The 6,344-nt window shown below is 34.3% G+C and overlaps 1 long non-coding RNA gene across 1 annotated transcript in view; it reads left to right on the forward strand.

Annotated features, from left to right (window-relative positions):
- LOC115245441 overlaps positions 1 to 6,144 on the forward strand; it is a 12,176-nt gene extending 6,032 nt beyond the window's left edge. The window contains exon 3 of the long non-coding RNA XR_003885550.1: positions 4,973 to 6,144. This is a non-coding gene — a long non-coding RNA (uncharacterized LOC115245441). The remainder of the gene's footprint in view (positions 1 to 4,972) is intronic.
- The last annotated feature ends 200 nt before the right edge of the window (positions 6,145 to 6,344 follow it).

Below are 6,344 nucleotides of genomic sequence, written 5' to 3' on the forward strand. Positions count from 1 at the left end.
GGGAAAACGATTCTGCAAAAACGAGATCGCGCACGTGAGTCATCGATATATCCGCCGCGTTCTGTGACTGTCGTTCCCACGATGCATTCTCTGTGGAAGAAATAGTATCCTTTCCCGTATGTAAACCAGGATTAACTTTACGTCACTCGGACAAAAAGATCGTATCACGCTGGTGGTACATATCAAAACGGACATCTTTATGCATATAAATAGACAGTAATATCAGAGTTAGTGGTAATCGTCATAACATGATCGTATGATTTTTTGAAATACTTGATATGATAAAATTATTATAATTACGTTATATTAGAATATCACTTTCTTAATATGATAAGAGACTTTGTGAAAAGAGGGGAGGGAAAGCTTCAAATGTCTTGCGAAATAAAAGAATCGATACATGCTATTTTGAAATCATGTAACGCCAATTACAAAGGACGCTTGAAAAGTGTCGCACGTATATACGAACTTATAGCCATAAATTTGTGTGAGGCGCATACGAATTGTGGACATAGGGCGTGTTTTATCGCAAGCGACAGGCATCGCGGGATAGATCTTCCGTTAATACGTGACGAATCGTGGGCACGTGTATCGCGATAAATTTCGATTTTGTCGACACGTGACGTTCGCGACGACTACGGCGGTGCATTATTTAAAGAACAATCGCGATGAATTTGTTGCAGTAAATAACTCATCGTATAAAAAGTAGTTGTATAACTGCTGTTGAATTTTTTACGTTTTGTATCAAATTATCAAACTGTCTTATCAAAGGGCAATATGTTTAATAAGTTTCGTAAAGCTTTTTAACTTTTCAAGTAAACATTTTTTTTTATTTTTATATTATATATTTTTTATTTATATATTTCTCAATCTGGTATAAAAATGTAATGTGTACGGTTTTAAAAGTATCAATGTTAAAATATAGTGAAAGGATTACGTAATAATTTCAAATAATTTCGTATTGCTAAATTGATTGAATTACGCTTTAATAAATTTAATTATATGCCAGATCAGCATCGGTAATTATAAGATATTTCGAAAAGATCTTCATTTGCTATATTAATATAATTATGAGATACCTTGAAAGATCTTGCTCTGTTAATGAGATTCCTATAATTATCTCGAATTAATTTGACGCAGTTTCTCTGGACATTTCGCGATTTCTGGACATTTGCGATGCACGTTGATGTCTCATTTCTTCTGTTGCCAATCAATATTGACGATTTATTGTAGCAGGCACAGGATACCTCTCAGTGAGCAGAGTCATTTGACATGTTCTGGATAACAAGAGCACTATTATACGATCGTATCATTGTGCGAATGCTAAGATGCGTCATAACTGTAACAAGAACGTGAATAAAATTAAAATTTTTTAGGTTTGCTTTAAATACAAAGTCGCGTCTAGATCTTGTGATTTGCGAATGTATTCTTGTTTCAAATATTTAATAAATGTAGGAATATATTAGCATTTCTCATCGAAATATAATTATATATACGAGGGCTATCCATGAAGAAGCCGAACTTTACAAACTTTATAAACGTTCGAATGCAATGGGGTCATCCGCCTTCTAACACTATGTAGTGGGGTTCTTTAGTAACTCTTTCATATCACACTGAATATGACACTATTGTTCTTACTTTACGTTTTATGATGGCTTAAATGAAGTTGTGTTCGACGTTCGTGACGATTTTCTGTTTTTGAAATAGTGCGTAGGGGAATCCCATACTGAATTTTTCTTACTCTCTCTTCTATTGTTTAAAACGGCGACCTTTCAAGGTCGATTTTAGTTTTTTGAATAAGAAAAAATCTACAGGATAGTAAGGTGGCTGAGGAACAACAGCTGTGTTTTGCTAAAAACTTATTGCTAATTCAGATAGCACGCAACGTCCTTTAGACGTCTCAAAGACGTTTTTCGGACATGTGTGCTGTCTGGGAAGGAACGATGCGTGTGCGGGTGTATTATCCTGGTGCAGCATCCATGAATTGCTGGCCCACGCCTCCGACCGTTTTTTCTCACTGCCTTTAAAACAAAATTTAACACACACATGTTATTTTTCAGACGTCCTCACCTTTTTCATCTAGAGTCTAGAAAATCGTCACGAACGCTGTATACAACCTCATCCAAGCCACCATAAAACGTAAACTAAGAACGATAGCGTCATGCTTGTTGTGTAAGAGATTTGTTAAAGAATCCATTACGCAGTGCTAGATAAAGAATTCACTACGCAGTGCTAGAAGGCGGATGACCCCACACCGTCGTATTCGGACGCTCTTTTTAAAGTTCGATTTCTTTATGGACAGCCCTCTTATATACATATATATTGATATATTGATAAAAAATAAATGTTTCGCCGATAATTTTTAAGATATGTATTTTTATAATTTTTAATTATTATATAAGAGTGTGTGAAGTAGATATATATATATTTTTGTAAGAATGTGAGGGGGTGAATAGGTAATGATTACTGTGTTTATAATATTTTTTTAAATGTTCTATCACACATAAATCTATAATATTTGGAAGAATTATTCGCTTTTAGATAAACGGATGGCCTTTAACCCTAAAAACCCCCCACACACATGCATAACAGATATGCCGGCAGTATAAGAGATGGAATTTAAAGGGATTCGGCGGTTATGCATTCTGGGAAGGTGTGCACTGCGAAATGCAGCCGCGATGGATATTGGATGTGGATGATGGGGTAGCCGCGTCGTTTCGCGCACGGGGCGAGGGGGCGGCAGCCATGGGGTAGCAAAGCTAAGCCAGTAATGCAATAACTTGAATAGAGGGGCAGGCAGGCGGAAAGAACATAACGTACCCCTCCGAGCATCTCTTTCCCCATCTCTCCCTCCTCTCTCTCTCTCTCTCTCTCTTTTGCTCTCTCTTTCTATCTTTATTTTCGGAGTACAGGGGGTACATACGAATCTGCGCACGTATAACCATTGGCACGGTGCACGACGAAACGTGGCTCGAGGGTGGTTGCGGGGTTCTTCACCCCCTGACTGGGAAGGTACCCCACGTACAGTCGGTCACGTTAAAAGGCTTTTAGTACTCACTCGTTCACCGTTATTGAATCTCGAATCGCTCGCTTGGGGTTGAATAGTAACTGGAAGAATCGCATTCGTACGTTCGCTAGGTGCATCTTTTTATGTTATCGTCTTATTGCTATCAAATTTTTTCTAGAAAATTTAATTCTCTCATAAAGGGATCGGAAATCAGTACGATAGGTTTGTATCGATTACATTTTAGATGTTGAATCGATACATAATTTTGGATGTTGAAAATAAGAAAAACAAAATATATATATATATATCAATTATATTTTCAGTATCATAAATGAACATTGATAGATGATGTTATTTTCTACAATATCAAAATTTGAATTCGTTGATATTATATCGAATTCTTATTTTAATATTCGTGAGATATTTTACAAACATGGGATCGCTTTTATGTTATAAAATATAATAATTCTCAAGTTCTTTCTATATTATCTCATAACCGATATTTAATATCAAATATTTTGATAATTCTTACAAATTTTAAAATTCTGTTAAAACCCATTGGAAATTATACGAAAATTAATGTTTTCTTATTTACTTATCAAAATATTGTATTCGTGCGTCTCTATTTTAGCTAGTTTATTATCGACTATATATAAAATCTATTAAAAATCATAATGCATTATACTGATCTGTTAATTATAATATTTTTTATGAAATTAACATGTTTTGGAAACGGGAGATAAACGGTACGCTATAACGATGAAAATTACCACGAGAAGTCATACAATCCTCTCACACCTAATATGAGACTTCATCGCTCACCGTAATTGTCGTACGATATTACAAAGATTCCCTAATGAAACTTAGAATTAGTGACGCGATTGACTGTACCTGTACCACAGGAGGGTGATCCCGAGAGTTAAATCCCGCGACTCAGGAACGAAAGCGGGGGTGAGGGGATTGAGACGGGGGGATGGTCGATGCTCTCCCAGTTAAATACGGGGGAAAAAGACAGAACGAGCGAGTGAATGAATGGCTACCAATCTGTTCCATCCCTTTGTTGGAGCGGCTCGTGCCGCGTGTGCAAATCTACCCCCGTTTCACCCCTCTGCCCCCTTTCTCCTGATCCCCTGGTCACCCCTGCGAATCCTACCATTGCGCACACGCCTCACACCTGAGCACAATGGGCGGCCGATTTCGTTTCTCCCCTGGTTCTACCTTCTCGTGTTTAAATACATGCCGAGTCTGAACGTCCGCACGTATTTCGTGTCTTTATTCCTCGATTTTTGCTGTTTTCCGCTTCGCGAGAATATCATGCACGCGAATATCTCGATACATGTATATTGTGACAGTAAAATCGTCAAGTGTAAGTAGAGGGAGCGAATTCACCGAAATATATGTAATCATTCTGGCGATAAAATTCTTAAGGGCTATAATTTGTCCAACGCCGGATTATATAATTTTGCCCTCGATTCTATAGATTTTTCGTCTTTTTATATGAATAGCTTATAATTGGAATTTAAAATGTGATATGTAGTTCTTAAAATAAAATAGATAAAGTTTGTATCTGTATGTAGCTAATATATTTTAAATGTTTATCACAGTATATCTATTAAATAAAAATTAGTAATATATACTTATAGAATACGTATTAAATAGATTTATTAAAAATAAATATACATATTTTTTTTTTTTTTATAGATATGTCTCTACTTTTTAACTTTTTAAATTTCTTTCTGAAAGGTTTTAATCACGAAGAAGTATGCTTATTGTTAATATAAAAGTAATTTTTTAAAATAATTAAATATATCAAGCAATATTTTATTATATTCTCTTTTAGTAAAAATTTTTAATGAATATTGCATTTCTCATTATACAAGTCATGATTTCTATGGATTCGTGAAAATTATTACAGTCCTTCACATGAATAATAACAATGTAATTTATGCTGTCAAGTCTATGTTACAGAGCGATTTGAATATAAGAGAATCGGCACAGAGGATGTTGCGGCTAACGAGGAAAATAAAACGGAGCGATTTATCGCTATCAACGTGTGCAGAAACGAGTAATAAAGATGAGAGCATGTAAGCTGTAAATAAATATTAAATACTGCGCATATTCATATACATAGAATAGATATTCAATCTTCTAATAAAGAGATGCGCGATATTAATTCGTTCTCCTATAAAAAAGGCCTTTTTTGTTTGACCTACAATTCTATACATATCGCTTGGAAATAATATGTGCGAGAGAGAGGAGGGGGACGGGGGGAGAAGAGAAAAAATTGAATGAAATAGCATAAATTAATAAAAAAATCTATAAAATTTAGCATCAGAGCGTAACTAAAAATTTTTCTATGCACCGATAGTTTAATCTATTAAAACGTGAAAAAATAAATTTGGATTTAATTTTTTCAACTCTAACAGATTAATCTTTTCAAGTTTTTGAAAAGCGGATTAAACTATTGCATTGAATTATTTTAATTATTCTCGATTGCATAAAATTTCAATTTGTTCTCTTTATTCATCCCTATATTTTTTTCTCCTTTCTCTATTTATGTTTTTTAAAGTAAGAAAAATGTTTCATATGCCATTCTTTCTCCCAACGGAATAATATCAATATATTCGCTTATCTCAACGCATGTTTCAGACGGTCAAATATTTTCGTACGAAATACTACAGTGACGCTTTTCGCCCATACACTCATCTACCATATAATCGTAAGCTTATCGTCAATTTCAATTTCAGTAGCGCGCTCATCTTACGATTCATAAATTTCAATACATGTGGGTCCACGTGTACCTGATCAAAGGCTATTTAGCTCAGTGTATATCTTAACAGTTCGTAGGTGCGTACGAATGATGATCGTTAACGAACATGCGGGCACCGTGGTGGGAATTCCACTCAATTTAAGTGTAATTGTTTAATTGAGGATCTCCTCGCCGAAGCGCTCGTCGCATAAATTGGTCGTTTACGGTTACGTTTTCTCGTCGCATATTTTCGAGAGCTTTACAACATAGCACAAAAATTACGATAGTAATTCCATATCATTTGTCGCAATTTTTCACTTATTCTTTATTTTTCTCATAACAAGGAGCATAGTAGTGAAATATTAATAATTAATCGACTTTTTGACTTCTCTTAGTATATATGTATATGTATATATATCCTATTTTCACCAGAAAAAATATACATATAAATATAATAAAATTATTGTAAAAAGATAAAAACAAAGACAATATTTTTAATTCCACAATACATATATGTATAATGCATTTTATTTTAATTCTATTATTCTTTTAATTCTATTATTATTATTTTAATTCTATTATTCTTGTTTT

The sequence above is a fragment of the Formica exsecta genome, unplaced genomic scaffold (assembly GCF_003651465.1).
Source record: "Formica exsecta isolate Colony F162 unplaced genomic scaffold, ASM365146v1 scaffold98, whole genome shotgun sequence".
Classification (NCBI taxonomy): domain Eukaryota; kingdom Metazoa; phylum Arthropoda; class Insecta; order Hymenoptera; family Formicidae; genus Formica; species Formica exsecta.